Source organism: Lepisosteus platostomus, chromosome 24 (genome assembly GCF_059453375.1).
Source record: "Lepisosteus platostomus isolate fLepPlt1 chromosome 24, fLepPlt1.hap1, whole genome shotgun sequence".
Classification (NCBI taxonomy): domain Eukaryota; kingdom Metazoa; phylum Chordata; class Actinopteri; order Semionotiformes; family Lepisosteidae; genus Lepisosteus; species Lepisosteus platostomus.
Window position 1 is genome coordinate 2,535,924 of NC_142634.1, and position 17,796 is coordinate 2,553,719.

Here is a 17,796-nt window from a genome sequence, read left to right on the forward strand (position 1 = left end):
CCTTGTAACAGCAAGGCTCAGAAGTGCCCACACACTCAGCCCTTAACCCCAGTGTGCAGAAAGGGTCAAAACGTGTTTTTCAGCAGAAATAAACATGTTTCTGCAAGTTTGGTCAACCCCATGTAAGTTATGGGGCAGTAACATCACACTTTTCAAAACGTGTTTTTCAGCCCGAAATAAACTCGTTTTTTCAGACAGCTGAATCTACTTGTAACAGCAAGGCTCAGAAGTGCCCACACACTCAGCCCTTAACCCCAGTGTGCAGAAAGGGTCAAAACGTGTTTTTCAGCAGAAATAAACATGTTTCTGCAAGTTTGGTCAACCCCATGTAAGTTATGGGGCAGTAACATCACACTTTTCAAAACGTGTTTTTCAGCCCGAAATAAACGCGTTTTTTCAGACTACTGAATCTCCTTGTAACAGCAAGGCTCAGAAGTGCCCACACACTCAGCCCTTAACCCCAGTGTGCAGAAAGGGTCAAAACATGTTTTTCAGCAGAAATAAACATGTTTCTGCAAGTTTGGTCAACCCCATGTAAGTTATGGGGCAGTAACATCACACTTTTCAAAACGTGTTTTTCAGCCCGAAATAAACTCGTTTTTTCAGACAGCTGAATCTACTTGTAACAGCAAGGCTCAGAAGTGCCCACACACTCAGCCCTTAACCCCAGTGTGCAGAAAGGGTCAAAACGTGTTTTTCAGCAGAAATAAACATGTTTCTGCAAGTTTGGTCAACCCCATGTAAGTTATGGGGCTGTAACATCACACTTTTCAAAACGTGTTTTTCAGCCCGAAATAAACGCGTTTTTTCAGACAACTGAATCTCCTTGTAACAGCAAGGCTCAGAAGTGCCCACACACTCAGCCCTTAACCCCAGTGTGCAGAAAGGGTCAAAACGTGTTTTTCAGCAGAAATAAACATGTTTCTGCAAGTTTGGTCAACCCCATGTAAGTTATGGGGCAGTAACATCACACTTTTCAAAACGTGTTTTTCAGCCCGAAATAAACGCGTTTTTTCAGACTACTGAATCTCCTTGTAACAGCAAGGCTCAGAAGAGCCCACACACTCAGCCCTTAACCCCAGTGTGCAGAAAGGGTCAAAACGTGTTTTTCAGCAGAAATAAACATGTTTCTGCAAGTTTGGTCAACCCCATGTAAGTTATGGGGCAGTAACATCACACTTTTCAAAACGTGTTTTTCAGCCCGACATAAAAGCGTTTTTTCAGACAACTGAATCTCCTTGTAACAGCAAGGCTCAGAAGTGCCCACACACTCAGCCCTTAACCCCAGTGTGCAGAAAGGGTCAAAACGTGTTTTTCAGCAGAAATAAACATGTTTCTGCAAGTTTGGTCAACCCCATGTAAGTTATGGGGCAGTAACATCACACTTTTCAAAACGTGTTTTTCAGCCCGAAATAAACGCGTTTTTTCAGACAACTGAATCTCCTTGTAACAGCAAGGCTCAGAAGAGCCCACACACTCATCCCTTAACCCCAGTGTGCAGAAAGGGTCAAAACGTGTTTTTCAGCAGAAATAAACATGTTTCTGCAAGTTTGGTCAACCCCATGTAAGTTATGGGGCAGTAACATCACACTTTTCAAAACGTGTTTTTCAGCCCGAAATAAACGCGTTTTTTCAGACAACTGAATCTCCTTGTAACAGCAAGGCTCAGAAGAGCCCACACACTCAGCCCTTAACCCCAGTGTGCAGAAAGGGTCAAAACGTGTTTTTCAGCAGAAATAAACATGTTTCTGCAAGTTTGGTCAACCCCATGTAAGTTATGGGGCAGTAACATCACACTTTTCAAAACGTGTTTTTCAGCCCGAAATAAACGCGTTTTTTCAGACAACTGAATCTCCTTGTAACAGCAAGGCTCAGAAGTGCCCACACACTCAGCCCTTAACCCCAGTGTGCAGAAAGGGTCAAAACGTGTTTTTCAGCAGAAATAAACATGTTTCTGCAAGTTTGGTCAACCCCATGTAAGTTATGGGGCAGTAACATCACACTTTTCAAAACGTGTTTTTCAGCCCGAAATAAACGCGTTTTTTCAGACAACTGAATCTCCTTGTAACAGCAAGGCTCAGAAGAGCCCACACACTCAGCCCTTAACCCCAGTGTGCAGAAAGGGTCAAAACGTGTTTTTCAGCAGAAATAAACATGTTTCTGCAAGTTTGGTCAACCCCATGTAAGTTATGGGGCAGTAACATCACACTTTTCAAAACGTGTTTTTCAGCCCGAAATAAACGCGTTTTTTCAGACAACTGAATCTCCTTGTAACAGCAAGGCTCAGAAGTGCCCACACACTCAGCCCTTAACCCCAGTGTGCAGAAAGGGTCAAAACGTGTTTTTCAGCAGAAATAAACATGTTTCTGCAAGTTTGGTCAACCCCATGTAAGTTATGGGGCAGTAACATCACACTTTTCAAAACGTGTTTTTCAGCCCGAAATAAACGCGTTTTTTCAGACAACTGAATCTCCTTGTAACAGCAAGGCTCAGAAGAGCCCACACACTCAGCCCTTAACCCCAGTGTGCAGAAAGGGTCAAAACGTGTTTTTCAGCAGAAATAAACATGTTTCTGCAAGTTTGGTCAACCCCATGTAAGTTATGGGGCAGTAACATCACACTTTTCAAAACGTGTTTTTCAGCCCGACATAAAAGCGTTTTTTCAGACAACTGAATCTCCTTGTAACAGCAAGGCTCAGAAGTGCCCACACACTCAGCCCTTAACCCCAGTGTGCAGAAAGGGTCAAAACGTGTTTTTCAGCAGAAATAAACATGTTTCTGCAAGTTTGGTCAACCCCATGTAAGTTATGGGGCAGTAACATCACACTTTTCAAAACGTGTTTTTCAGCCCGAAATAAACGCGTTTTTTCAGACAACTGAATCTCCTTGTAACAGCAAGGCTCAGAAGTGCCCACACACTCAGCCCTTAACCCCAGTGTGCAGAAAGGGTCAAAACGTGTTTTTCAGCAGAAATAAACATGTTTTTGCAAGTTTGGTCAACCCCATGTAAGTTATGGGGCAGTAACATCACACTTTTCAAAACGTGTTTTTCAGCCCGAAATAAACGCGTTTTTTCAAACAGCTGAATCTACTTGTAACAGCAAGGCTCAGAAGTGCCCACACACTCAGCCTTTAACCCCAGTGTGCAGAAAGGGTCAAAACGTGTTTTTCAGCAGAAATAAACATGTTTCTGCAAGTTTGGTCAACCCCATATAAGTTATGGGGCAGTAACATCACACTTTTCAAAACGTGTTTTTCAGCCCGAAATAAACGCGTTTTTTCAGACAACTGAATCTCCTTGTAACAGCAAGGCTCAGAAGAGCCCACACACTAAGCCCTTAACCCCAGTGTGCAGAAAGGGTCAAAACGTGTTTTTCAGCAGAAATAAACATGTTTCTGCAAGTTTGGTCAACCCCATGTAAGTTATGGGGCAGTAACATCACACTTTTCAAAACGTGTTTTTCAGCCCGAAATAAACTCGTTTTTTCAGACAGCTGAATCTACTTATAACAGCAAGGCTCAGAAGTGCCCACACACTCAGCCCTTAACCCCAGTGTGCAGAAAGGGTCAAAACGTGTTTTTCAGCAGAAATAAACATGTTTCTGCAAGTTTGGTCAACCCCATGTAAGTTATGGGGCAGTAACATCACACTTTTCAAAACGTGTTTTTCAGCCCGAAATAAACGCGTTTTTTCAGACAACTGAATCTCCTTGTAACAGCAAGGCTCAGAAGTGCCCACATACTCAGCCCTTAACCCCAGTGTGCAGAAAGGGTCAAAACGTGTTTTTCAGCCGAAATAAACATGTTTCTGCAAGTTTGGTCAACCCCATGTAAGTTATGGGGCAGTAACATCACACTTTTCAAAACGTGTTTTTCAGCCCGAAATAAACGCGTTTTTTCAGACAGCTGAATCTACTAGTAACAGCAAGGCTCAGAAGTTCCCACACACTCATCCCTTAACCCCAGTGTGCAGAAAGGGTCAAAACGTGTTTTTCAGCAGAAATAAACATGTTTCTGCAAGTTTGGTCAACCCCATGTAAGTTATGGGGCAGTAACAGCACACTTTTCAAAACGTGTTTTTCAGCCCGAAATAAACGCGTTTTTTCAGACAACTGAATCTCCTTGTAACAGCAAGGCTCAGAAGAGCCCACACACTAAGCCCTTAACCCCAGTGTGCAGAAAGGGTCAAAACGTGTTTTTCAGCAGAAATAAACATGTTTCTGCAAGTTTGGTCAACCCCATGTAAGTTATGGGGCAGTAACATCACACTTTTCAAAACGTGTTTTTCAGCCCGAAATAAACGCGTTTTTTCAAACAGCTGAATCTACTTGTAACAGCAAGGCTCAGAAGTGCCCACACACTCAGCCTTTAACCCCAGTGTGCAGAAAGGGTCAAAACGTGTTTTTCAGCAGAAATAAACATGTTTCTGCAAGTTTGGTCAACCCCATATAAGTTATGGGGCAGTAACAGCACACTTTTCAAAACGTGTTTTTCAGCCCAAAATAAACGCGTTTTTTCAGACAACTGAATCCCCATGTAACAGCAAGTCTCAGAAGAGCCCACACACTCAGCTCTTAACCCCAGTGTGCAGAAAGGGTTAAAACGTGTTTTTCAGCAGAAATAAACATGTTCCTGCAAGTTTGGTCAACCCCATGTAAGTTATGGGGCAGTAACATCACACTTTTCAAAACGTGTTTTTCAGCCCGAAATAAACGCATTTTTTCAGACAACTGAATCTCCTTGTAACAGCAAGGCTCAGAAGTGCCCACACACTCAGCCCTTAACCCCAGTGTGCAGAAAGGGTCAAAACGTGTTTTTCAGCAGAAATAAACATGTTTCTGCAAGTTTGGTCAACCCCATGTAAGTTATGGGGCAGTAACATCACACTTTTCAAAACGTGTTTTTCAGCCCGAAATAAACGCGTTTTTTCAGACAACTGAATCTCCTTGTAACAGCAAGGCTCAGAAGTGCCCACACACTCAGCCCTTAATCCCAGTGTGCAGAAAGGGTCAAAACATGTTTTTCAGCAGAAATAAACATGTTTCTGCAAGTTTGGTCAACCCCATGTAAGTTATGGGGCAGTAACATCACACTTTTCAAAACGTGTTTTTCAGCCCGAAATAAACTCGTTTTTTCAGACAGCTGAATCTACTTGTAACAGCAAGGCTCAGAAGTGCCCACACACTCAGCCCTTAACCCCAGTGTGCAGAAAGGGTCAAAACGTGTTTTTCAGCAGAAATAAACATGTTTCTGCAAGTTTGGTCAACCCCATGTAAGTTATGGGGCAGTAACATCACACTTTTCAAAACGTGTTTTTCAGCCCGAAATAAACGCGTTTTTTCAGACAGCTGAATCTACTTGTAACAGCAAGGCTCAGAAGTGCCCACACACTCAGCCCTTAACCCCAGTGTGCAGAAAGGGTCAAAACGTGTTTTTCAGCAGAAATAAACATGTTTCTGCAAGTTTGGTCAACCCCATGTAAGTTATGGGGCAGTAACATCACACTTTTCAAAACGTGTTTTTCAGCCCGAAATAAACGCGTTTTTTCAGACAACTGAATCTCCTTGTAACAGCAAGGCTCAGAAGTGCCCACACACTCAGCCCTTAACCCCAGTGTGCAGAAAGGGTCAAAACGTGTTTTTCAGCAGAAATAAACATGTTTCTGCAAGTTTGGTCAACCCCATGTAAGTTATGGGGCAGTAACATCACACTTTTCAAAACGTGTTTTTCAGCCCGAAATAAACTCGTTTTTTCAGACAGCTGAATCTACTTGTAACAGCAAGGCTCAGAAGTGCCCACACACTCAGCCCTTAACCCCAGTGTGCAGAAAGGGTCAAAACGTGTTTTTCAGCAGAAATAAACATGTTTCTGCAAGTTTGGTCAACCCCATGTAAGTTATGGGGCAGTAACATCACACTTTTCAAAACGTGTTTTTCAGCCCGAAATAAACGCGTTTTTTCAAACAGCTGAATCTACTTGTAACAGCAAGGCTCAGAAGTGCGCACACACTCAGCCTTTAACCCCAGTGTGCAGAAAGGGTCTAAACGTGTTTTTCAGCAGAAATAAACATGTTTCTGCAAGTTTGGTCAACCCCATATAAGTTATGGGGCAGTAACATCACACTTTTCAAAACGTGTTTTTCAGCCCGAAATAAACGCGTTTTTTCAGACAACTGAATCTCCTTGTAACAGCAAGGCTCAGAAGAGCCCACACACTAAGCCCTTAACCCCAGTGTGCAGAAAGGGTCAAAACGTGTTTTTCAGCAGAAATAAACATGTTTCTGCAAGTTTGGTCAACCCCATGTAAGTTATGGGGCAGTAACATCACACTTTTCAAAACGTGTTTTTCAGCCCGAAATAAACTCGTTTTTTCAGACAGCTGAATCTACTTGTAACAGCAAGGCTCAGAAGTGCCCACACACTCAGCCCTTAACCCCAGTGTGCAGAAAGGGTCAAAACGTGTTTTTCAGCAGAAATAAACATGTTTCTGCAAGTTTGGTCAACCCCATGTAAGTTATGGGGCAGTAACATCACACTTTTCAAAACGTGTTTTTCAGCCCGAAATAAACGCATTTTTTCAGACAACTGAATCTCCTTGTAACAGCAAGGCTCAGAAGTGCCCACACACTCAGCCCTTAACCCCAGTGTGCAGAAAGGGTCAAAACGTGTTTTTCAGCAGAAATAAACATGTTTCTGCAAGTTTGGTCAACCCCATGTAAGTTATGGGGCAGTAACATCACACTTTTCAAAACGTGTTTTTCAGCCCGAAATAAACGCGTTTTTTCAGACTACTGAATCTCCTTGTAACAGCAAGGCTCAGAAGAGCCCACACACTCAGCCCTTAACCCCAGTGTGCAGAAAGGGTCAAAACGTGTTTTTCAGCAGAAATAAACATGTTTCTGCAAGTTTGGTCAACCCCATGTAAGTTATGGGGCAGTAACATCACACTTTTCAAAACGTGTTTTTCAGCCCGAAATAAACGCGTTTTTTCAGACAACTGAATCTCCTTGTAACAGCAAGGCTCAGAAGTGCCCACACACTCAGCCCTTAACCCCAGTGTGCAGAAAGGGTCAAAACATGTTTTTCAGCAGAAATAAACATGTTTCTGCAAGTTTGGTCAACCCCATGTAAGTTATGGGGCAGTAACATCACACTTTTCAAAACGTGTTTTTCAGCCCGAAATAAACTCGTTTTTTCAGACAGCTGAATCTACTTGTAACAGCAAGGCTCAGAAGTGCCCACACACTCAGCCCTTAACCCCAGTGTGCAGAAAGGGTCAAAACGTGTTTTTCAGCAGAAATAAACATGTTTCTGCAAGTTTGGTCAACCCCATGTAAGTTATGGGGCTGTAACATCACACTTTTCAAAACGTGTTTTTCAGCCCGAAATAAACGCGTTTTTTCAGACAACTGAATCTCCTTGTAACAGCAAGGCTCAGAAGTGCCCACACACTCAGCCCTTAACCCCAGTGTGCAGAAAGGGTCAAAACGTGTTTTTCAGCAGAAATAAACATGTTTCTGCAAGTTTGGTCAACCCCATGTAAGTTATGGGGCAGTAACATCACACTTTTCAAAACGTGTTTTTCAGCCCGAAATAAACGCGTTTTTTCAGACAGCTGAATCTACTAGTAACAGCAAGGCTCAGAAGTTCCCACACACTCATCCCTTAACCCCAGTGTGCAGAAAGGGTCAAAACGTGTTTTTCAGCAGAAATAAACATGTTTCTGCAAGTTTGGTCAACCCCATGTAAGTTATGGGGCAGTAACAGCACACTTTTCAAAACGTGTTTTTCAGCCCGAAATAAACGCGTTTTTTCAGACAACTGAATCTCCTTGTAACAGCAAGGCTCAGAAGAGCCCACACACTAAGCCCTTAACCCCAGTGTGCAGAAAGGGTCAAAACGTGTTTTTCAGCTTAAATAAACATGTTTCTGCAAGTTTGGTCAACCCCATGCAAGTTATGGGGCAGTAACATCACACTTTTCAAAACGTGTTTTTCAGCCCGAAATAAACTCGTTTTTTCAGACAGCTGAATCTACTTGTAACAGCAAGGCTCAGAAGTGCCCACACACTCAGCCCTTAACCCCAGTGTGCAGAAAGGGTCAAAACGTGTTTTTCAGCAGAAATAAACATGTTTCTGCAAGTTTGGTCAACCCCATGTAAGTTATGGGGCAGTAACATCACACTTTTCAAAACGTGTTTTTCAGCCCGAAATAAACGCGTTTTTTCAGACTACTGAATCTCCTTGTAACAGCAAGGCTCAGAAGAGCCCACACACTCAGCCCTTAACCCCAGTGTGCAGAAAGGGTCAAAACGTGTTTTTCAGCAGAAATAAACATGTTTCTGCAAGTTTGGTCAACCCCATGTAAGTTATGGGGCAGTAACATCACACTTTTCAAAACGTGTTTTTCAGCGCGAAAAAAACGCGTTTTTTCAGACAGCTGAATCTCCTTGTAACAGCAAGGCTCAGAAGTGCCCACACACTCAGCCCTTAACCCCAGTGTGCAGAAAGGGTCAAAACGTGTTTTTCAGCAGAAATAAACATGTTTCTGCAAGTTTGGTCAACCCCATGTAAGTTATGGGGCAGTAACATCACACTTTTCAAAACGTGTTTTTCAGCCCGAAATAAACTCGTTTTTTCAGACAGCTGAATCTACTTGTAACAGCAAGGCTCAGAAGTGCCCACACACTCAGCCCTTAACCCCAGTGTGCAGAAAGGGTCAAAACGTGTTTTTCAGCAGAAATAAACATGTTTCTGCAAGTTTGGTCAACCCCATGTAAGTTATGGGGCAGTAACATCACACTTTTCAAAACGTGTTTTTCAGCCCGAAATAAACGCGTTTTTTCAGACTACTGAATCTCCTTGTAACAGCAAGGCTCAGAAGAGCCCACACACTCAGCCCTTAACCCCAGTGTGCAGAAAGGGTCAAAACGTGTTTTTCAGCAGAAATAAACATGTTTCTGCAAGTTTGGTCAACCCCATGTAAGTTATGGGGCAGTAACATCACACTTTTCAAAACGTGTTTTTCAGCCCGAAATAAACGCGTTTTTTCAGACAACTGAATCTCCTTGTAACAGCAAGGCTCAGAAGTTCCCACACACTCATCCCTTAACCCCAGTGTGCAGAAAGGGTCAAAACGTGTTTTTCAGCAGAAATAAACATGTTTCTGCAAGTTTGGTCAACCCCATGTAAGTTATGGGGCAGTAACAGCACACTTTTCAAAACGTGTTTTTTAGCCCGAAATAAACGCGTTTTTTCAGACAACTGAATCTCCTTGTAACAGCAAGGCTCAGAAGAGCCCACACACTAAGCCCTTAACCCCAGTGTGCAGAAAGGGTCAAAACGTGTTTTTCAGCAGAAATAAACATGTTTCTGCAAGTTTGGTCAACCCCATGTAAGTTATGGGGCAGTAACATCACACTTTTCAAAACGTGTTTTTCAGCCCGAAATAAACGCGTTTTTTCAAACAGCTGAATCTACTTGTAACAGCAAGGCTCAGAAGTGCCCACACACTCAGCCTTTAACCCCAGTGTGCAGAAAGGGTCAAAACGTGTTTTTCAGCAGAAATAAACATGTTTCTGCAAGTTTGGTCAACCCCATATAAGTTATGGGGCAGTAACATCACACTTTTCAAAACGTGTTTTTCAGCCCGAAATAAACGCGTTTTTTCAGACAACTGAATCTCCTTGTAACAGCAAGGCTCAGAAGAGCCCACACACTAAGCCCTTAACCCCAGTGTGCAGAAAGGGTCAAAACGTGTTTTTCAGCAGAAATAAACATGTTTCTGCAAGTTTGGTCAACCCCATGTAAGTTATGGGGCAGTAACATCACACTTTTCAAAACGTGTTTTTCAGCCCGAAATAAACGCGTTTTTTCAGACAACTGAATCTCCTTGTAACAGCAAGGCTCAGAAGTGCCCACACACTCAGCCCTTAACCCCAGTGTGCAGAAAGGGTCAAAACGTGTTTTGAAGCAGAAATAAACATGTTTCTGCAAGTTTGGTCAACCCCATGTAAGTTATGGGGCAGTAACATCACACTTTTCAAAACGTGTTTTTCAGCCCGAAATAAACTCGTTTTTTCAGACAGCTGAATCTACTTGTAACAGCAAGGCTCAGAAGTGCCCACACACTCAGCCCTTAACCCCCGTGTGCAGAAAGGGTCAAAACGTGTTTTTCAGCAGAAATAAACATGTTTCTGCAAGTTTGGTCAACCCCATGTAAGTTATGGGGCAGTAACATCACACTTTTCAAAACGTGTTTTTCAGCCCGAAATAAACGCATTTTTCAGACAACTGAATCTCCTTGTAACAGCAAGGCTCAGAAGTGCCCACACACTCAGCCCTTAACCCCAGTGTGCAGAAAGGGTCAAAACGTGTTTTTCAGCAGAAATAAACATGTTTCTGCAATTTTGGTCAACCCCATGTAAGTTATGGGGCAGTAACATCACACTTTTCAAAACGTGTTTTTCAGCCCGAAATAAACGCGTTTTTTCAAACAGCTGAATCTACTTGTAACAGCAAGGCTCAGAAGTGCCCACACACTCAGCCTTTAACCCCAGTGTGCAGAAAGGGTCAAAACGTGTTTTTCAGCAGAAATAAACATGTTTCTGCAAGTTTGGTCAACCCCATATAAGTTATGGGGCAGAAACATCACACTTTTCAAAACGTGTTTTTCAGCCCGAAATAAACGCGTTTTTTCAGACAACTGAATCTCCTTGTAACAGCAAGGCTCAGAAGAGCCCACACACTAAGCCCTTAACCCCAGTGTGCAGAAAGGGTCAAAACGTGTTTTTCAGCAGAAATAAACATGTTTCTGCAAGTTTGGTCAACCCCATGTAAGTTATGGGGCAGTAACATCACACTTTTCAAAACGTGTTTTTCAGCCCGAAATAAACTCGTTTTTTCAGACAGCTGAATCTACTTGTAACAGCAAGGCTCAGAAGTGCCCACACACTCAGCCCTTAACCCCAGTGTGCAGAAAGGGTCAAAACGTGTTTTTCAGCAGAAATAAACATGTTTCTGCAAGTTTGGTCAATCCCATGTAAGTTATGGGGCAGTAACATCACACTTTTCAAAACGTGTTTTTCAGCCCGAAATAAACGCGTTTTTTCAGACAACTGAATCTCCTTGTAACAGCAAGGCTCAGAAGAGCCCACACACTCAGCCCTTAACCCCAGTGTGCAGAAAGGGTCAAAACGTGTTTTTCAGCAGAAATAAACATGTTTCTGCAAGTTTGGTCAACCCCATGTAAGTTATGGGGCAGTAACATCACACTTTTCAAAACGTGTTTTTCAGCCCGAAATAAACGCGTTTTTTCAGACAGCTGAATCTACTTGTAACAGCAAGGCTCAGAAGTGCCCACACACTCAGCCCTTAACCCCAGTGTGCAGAAAGGGTCAAAACGTGTTTTTCAGCAGAAATAAACATGTTTCTGCAAGTTTGGTCAACCCCATGTAAGTTATGGGGCAGTAACATCACACTTTTCAAAACGTGTTTTTCAGCCCGAAATAAACGCGTTTTTTCAAACAGCTGAATCTACTTGTAACAGCAAGGCTCAGAAGTGCCCACACACTCAGCCTTTAACCCCAGTGTGCAGAAAGGGTCAAAACGTGTTTTTCAGCAGAAATAAACATGTTTCTGCAAGTTTGGTCAACCCCATATAAGTTATGGGGCAGTAACATCACACTTTTCAAAACGTGTTTTTCAGCCCGAAATAAACGCGTTTTTTCAGACAACTGAATCTCCTTGTAACAGCAAGGCTCAGAAGTGCCCACACACTCAGCCCTTAACCCCAGTGTGCAGAAAGGGTCAAAACGTGTTTTTCAGCAGAAATAAACATGTTTCTGCAAGTTTGGTCAACCCCATGTAAGTTATGGGGCAGTAACATCACACTTTTCAAAACGTGTTTTTCAGCCCGAAATAAACGCGTTTTTTCAGACTACTGAATCTCCTTGTAACAGCAAGGCTCAGAAGAGCCCACACACTCAGCCCTTAACCCCAGTGTGCAGAAAGGGTCAAAACGTGTTTTTCAGCAGAAATAAACATGTTTCTGCAAGTTTGGTCAACCCCATGTAAGTTATGGGGCAGTAACATCACACTTTTCAAAACGTGTTTTTCAGCCCGACATAAAAGCGTTTTTTCAGACAACTGAATCTCCTTGTAACAGCAAGGCTCAGAAGTGCCCACACACTCAGCCCTTAACCCCAGTGTGCAGAAAGGGTCAAAACGTGTTTTTCAGCAGAAATAAACATGTTTCTGCAAGTTTGGTCAACCCCATGTAAGTTATGGGGCAGTAACATCACACTTTTCAAAACGTGTTTTTCAGCCCGAAATAAACGCGTTTTTTCAGACAACTGAATCTCCTTGTAACAGCAAGGCTCAGAAGAGCCCACACACTCAGCCCTTAACCCCAGTGTGCAGAAAGGGTCAAAACGTGTTTTTCAGCAGAAATAAACATGTTTCTGCAAGTTTGGTCAACCCCATGTAAGTTATGGGGCAGTAACATCACACTTTTCAAAACGTGTTTTTCAGCCCGAAATAAACGCGTTTTTTCAGACAACTGAATCTCCTTGTAACAGCAAGGCTCAGAAGAGCCCACACACTCAGCCCTTAACCCCAGTGTGCAGAAAGGGTCAAAACGTGTTTTTCAGCAGAAATAAACATGTTTCTGCAAGTTTGGTCAACCCCATGTAAGTTATGGGGCAGTAAAATCACACTTTTCAAAACGTGTTTTTCAGCCCGAAATAAACGCGTTTTTTCAGACAACTGAATCTCCTTGTAACAGCAAGGCTCAGAAGTGCCCACACACTCAGCCCTTAACCCCAGTGTGCAGAAAGGGTCAAAACGTGTTTTTCAGCAGAAATAAACATGTTTCTGCAAGTTTGGTCAACCCCATGTAAGTTATGGGGCAGTAACATCACACTTTTCAAAACGTGTTTTTCAGCCCGACATAAAAGCGTTTTTTCAGACAACTGAATCTCCTTGTAACAGCAAGGCTCAGAAGTGCCCACACACTCAGCCCTTAACCCCAGTGTGCAGAAAGGGTCAAAACGTGTTTTTCAGCAGAAATAAACATGTTTCTGCAAGTTTGGTCAACCCCATGTAAGTTATGGGGCAGTAACATCACACTTTTCAAAACGTGTTTTTCAGCCCGAAATAAACGCGTTTTTTCAGACAACTGAATCTCCTTGTAACAGCAAGGCTCAGAAGTGCCCACACACTCAGCCCTTAACCCCAGTGTGCAGAAAGGGTCAAAACGTGTTTTTCAGCAGAAATAAACATGTTTTTGCAAGTTTGGTCAACCCCATGTAAGTTATGGGGCAGTAACATCACACTTTTCAAAACGTGTTTTTCAGCCCGAAATAAACGCGTTTTTTCAAACAGCTGAATCTACTTGTAACAGCAAGGCTCAGAAGTGCCCACACACTCAGCCTTTAACCCCAGTGTGCAGAAAGGGTCAAAACGTGTTTTTCAGCAGAAATAAACATGTTTCTGCAAGTTTGGTCAACCCCATATAAGTTATGGGGCAGTAACATCACACTTTTCAAAACGTGTTTTTCAGCCCGAAATAAACGCGTTTTTTCAGACAACTGAATCTCCTTGTAACAGCAAGGCTCAGAAGAGCCCACACACTAAGCCCTTAACCCCAGTGTGCAGAAAGGGTCAAAACGTGTTTTTCAGCAGAAATAAACATGTTTCTGCAAGTTTGGTCAACCCCATGTAAGTTATGGGGCAGTAACATCACACTTTTCAAAACGTGTTTTTCAGCCCGAAATAAACTCGTTTTTTCAGACAGCTGAATCTACTTATAACAGCAAGGCTCAGAAGTGCCCACACACTCAGCCCTTAACCCCAGTGTGCAGAAAGGGTCAAAACGTGTTTTTCAGCAGAAATAAACATGTTTCTGCAAGTTTGGTCAACCCCATGTAAGTTATGGGGCAGTAACATCACACTTTTCAAAACGTGTTTTTCAGCCCGAAATAAACGCGTTTTTTCAGACAACTGAATCTCCTTGTAACAGCAAGGCTCAGAAGAGCCCACACACTCAGCCCTTAACCCCAGTGTGCAGAAAGGGTCAAAACGTGTTTTTCAGCAGAAATAAACATGTTTCTGCAAGTTTGGTCAACCCCATGTAAGTTATGGGGCAGTAACATCACACTTTTCAAAACGTGTTTTTCAGCCCGAAATAAACGCGTTTTTTCAGACAACTGAATCTCCTTGTAACAGCAAGGCTCAGAAGTGCCCACACACTCAGCCCTTAACCCCAGTGTGCAGAAAGGGTCAAAACGTGTTTTTCAGCAGAAATAAACATGTTTCTGCAAGTTTGGTCAACCCCATGTAAGTTATGGGGCAGTAACATCACACTTTTCAAAACGTGTTTTTCAGCCCGACATAAAAGCGTTTTTTCAGACAACTGAATCTCCTTGTAACAGCAAGGCTCAGAAGTGCCCACACACTCAGCCCTTAACCCCAGTGTGCAGAAAGGGTCAAAACGTGTTTTTCAGCAGAAATAAACATGTTTCTGCAAGTTTGGTCAACCCCATGTAAGTTATGGGGCAGTAACATCACACTTTTCAAAACGTGTTTTTCAGCCCGAAATAAACGCGTTTTTTCAGACAACTGAATCTCCTTGTAACAGCAAGGCTCAGAAGTGCCCACACACTCAGCCCTTAACCCCAGTGTGCAGAAAGGGTCAAAACGTGTTTTTCAGCAGAAATAAACATGTTTTTGCAAGTTTGGTCAACCCCATGTAAGTTATGGGGCAGTAACATCACACTTTTCAAAACGTGTTTTTCAGCCCGAAATAAACGCGTTTTTTCAAACAGCTGAATCTACTTGTAACAGCAAGGCTCAGAAGTGCCCACACACTCAGCCTTTAACCCCAGTGTGCAGAAAGGGTCAAAACGTGTTTTTCAGCAGAAATAAACATGTTTCTGCAAGTTTGGTCAACCCCATATAAGTTATGGGGCAGTAACATCACACTTTTCAAAACGTGTTTTTCAGCCCGAAATAAACGCGTTTTTTCAGACAACTGAATCTCCTTGTAACAGCAAGGCTCAGAAGAGCCCACACACTAAGCCCTTAACCCCAGTGTGCAGAAAGGGTCAAAACGTGTTTTTCAGCAGAAATAAACATGTTTCTGCAAGTTTGGTCAACCCCATGTAAGTTATGGGGCAGTAACATCACACTTTTCAAAACGTGTTTTTCAGCCCGAAATAAACTCGTTTTTTCAGACAGCTGAATCTACTTATAACAGCAAGGCTCAGAAGTGCCCACACACTCAGCCCTTAACCCCAGTGTGCAGAAAGGGTCAAAACGTGTTTTTCAGCAGAAATAAACATGTTTCTGCAAGTTTGGTCAACCCCATGTAAGTTATGGGGCAGTAACATCACACTTTTCAAAACGTGTTTTTCAGCCCGAAATAAACGCGTTTTTTCAGACAACTGAATCTCCTTGTAACAGCAAGGCTCAGAAGTGCCCACATACTCAGCCCTTAACCCCAGTGTGCAGAAAGGGTCAAAACGTGTTTTTCAGCCGAAATAAACATGTTTCTGCAAGTTTGGTCAACCCCATGTAAGTTATGGGGCAGTAACATCACACTTTTCAAAACGTGTTTTTCAGCCCGAAATAAACGCGTTTTTTCAGACAGCTGAATCTACTAGTAACAGCAAGGCTCAGAAGTTCCCACACACTCATCCCTTAACCCCAGTGTGCAGAAAGGGTCAAAACGTGTTTTTCAGCAGAAATAAACATGTTTCTGCAAGTTTGGTCAACCCCATGTAAGTTATGGGGCAGTAACATCACACTTTTCAAAACGTGTTTTTCAGCCCGAAATAAACGCGTTTTTTCAGACTACTGAATCTCCTTGTAACAGCAAGGCTCAGAAGTGCCCACACACTCAGCCCTTAACCCCAGTGTGCAGAAAGGGTCAAAACATGTTTTTCAGCAGAAATAAACATGTTTCTGCAAGTTTGGTCAACCCCATGTAAGTTATGGGGCAGTAACATCACACTTTTCAAAACGTGTTTTTCAGCCCGAAATAAACGCATTTTTCAGACAACTGAATCTCCTTGTAACAGCAAGGCTCAGAAGTGCCCACACACTCAGCCCTTAACCCCAGTGTGCAGAAAGGGTCAAAACGTGTTTTTCAGCAGAAATAAACATGTTTCTGCAATTTTGGTCAACCCCATGTAAGTTATGGGGCAGTAACATCACACTTTTCAAAACGTGTTTTTCAGCCCGAAATAAACGCGTTTTTTCAAACAGCTGAATCTACTTGTAACAGCAAGGCTCAGAAGTGCCCACACACTCAGCCTTTAACCCCAGTGTGCAGAAAGGGTCAAAACGTGTTTTTCAGCAGAAATAAACATGTTTCTGCAAGTTTGGTCAACCCCATATAAGTTATGGGGCAGAAACATCACACTTTTCAAAACGTGTTTTTCAGCCCGAAATAAACGCGTTTTTTCAGACAACTGAATCTCCTTGTAACAGCAAGGCTCAGAAGAGCCCACACACTAAGCCCTTAACCCCAGTGTGCAGAAAGGGTCAAAACGTGTTTTTCAGCAGAAATAAACATGTTTCTGCAAGTTTGGTCAACCCCATGTAAGTTATGGGGCAGTAACATCACACTTTTCAAAACGTGTTTTTCAGCCCGAAATAAACTCGTTTTTTCAGACAGCTGAATCTACTTGTAACAGCAAGGCTCAGAAGTGCCCACACACTCAGCCCTTAACCCCAGTGTGCAGAAAGGGTCAAAACGTGTTTTTCAGCAGAAATAAACATGTTTCTGCAAGTTTGGTCAATCCCATGTAAGTTATGGGGCAGTAACATCACACTTTTCAAAACGTGTTTTTCAGCCCGAAATAAACGCGTTTTTTCAGACAACTGAATCTCCTTGTAACAGCAAGGCTCAGAAGAGCCCACACACTCAGCCCTTAACCCCAGTGTGCAGAAAGGGTCAAAACGTGTTTTTCAGCAGAAATAAACATGTTTCTGCAAGTTTGGTCAACCCCATGTAAGTTATGGGGCAGTAACATCACACTTTTCAAAACGTGTTTTTCAGCCCGAAATAAACGCGTTTTTTCAGACAGCTGAATCTACTTGTAACAGCAAGGCTCAGAAGTGCCCACACACTCAGCCCTTAACCCCAGTGTGCAGAAAGGGTCAAAACGTGTTTTTCAGCAGAAATAAACATGTTTCTGCAAGTTTGGTCAACCCCATGTAAGTTATGGGGCAGTAACATCACACTTTTCAAAACGTGTTTTTCAGCCCGAAATAAACGCGTTTTTTCAAACAGCTGAATCTACTTGTAACAGCAAGGCTCAGAAGTGCCCACACACTCAGCCTTTAACCCCAGTGTGCAGAAAGGGTCAAAACGTGTTTTTCAGCAGAAATAAACATGTTTCTGCAAGTTTGGTCAACCCCATATAAGTTATGGGGCAGTAACATCACACTTTTCAAAACGTGTTTTTCAGCCCGAAATAAACGCGTTTTTTCAGACAACTGAATCTCCTTGTAACAGCAAGGCTCAGAAGTGCCCACACACTCAGCCCTTAACCCCAGTGTGCAGAAAGGGTCAAAACGTGTTTTTCAGCAGAAATAAACATGTTTCTGCAAGTTTGGTCAACCCCATGTAAGTTATGGGGCAGTAACATCACACTTTTCAAAACGTGTTTTTCAGCCCGAAATAAACGCGTTTTTTCAGACTACTGAATCTCCTTGTAACAGCAAGGCTCAGAAGAGCCCACACACTCAGCCCTTAACCCCAGTGTGCAGAAAGGGTCAAAACGTGTTTTTCA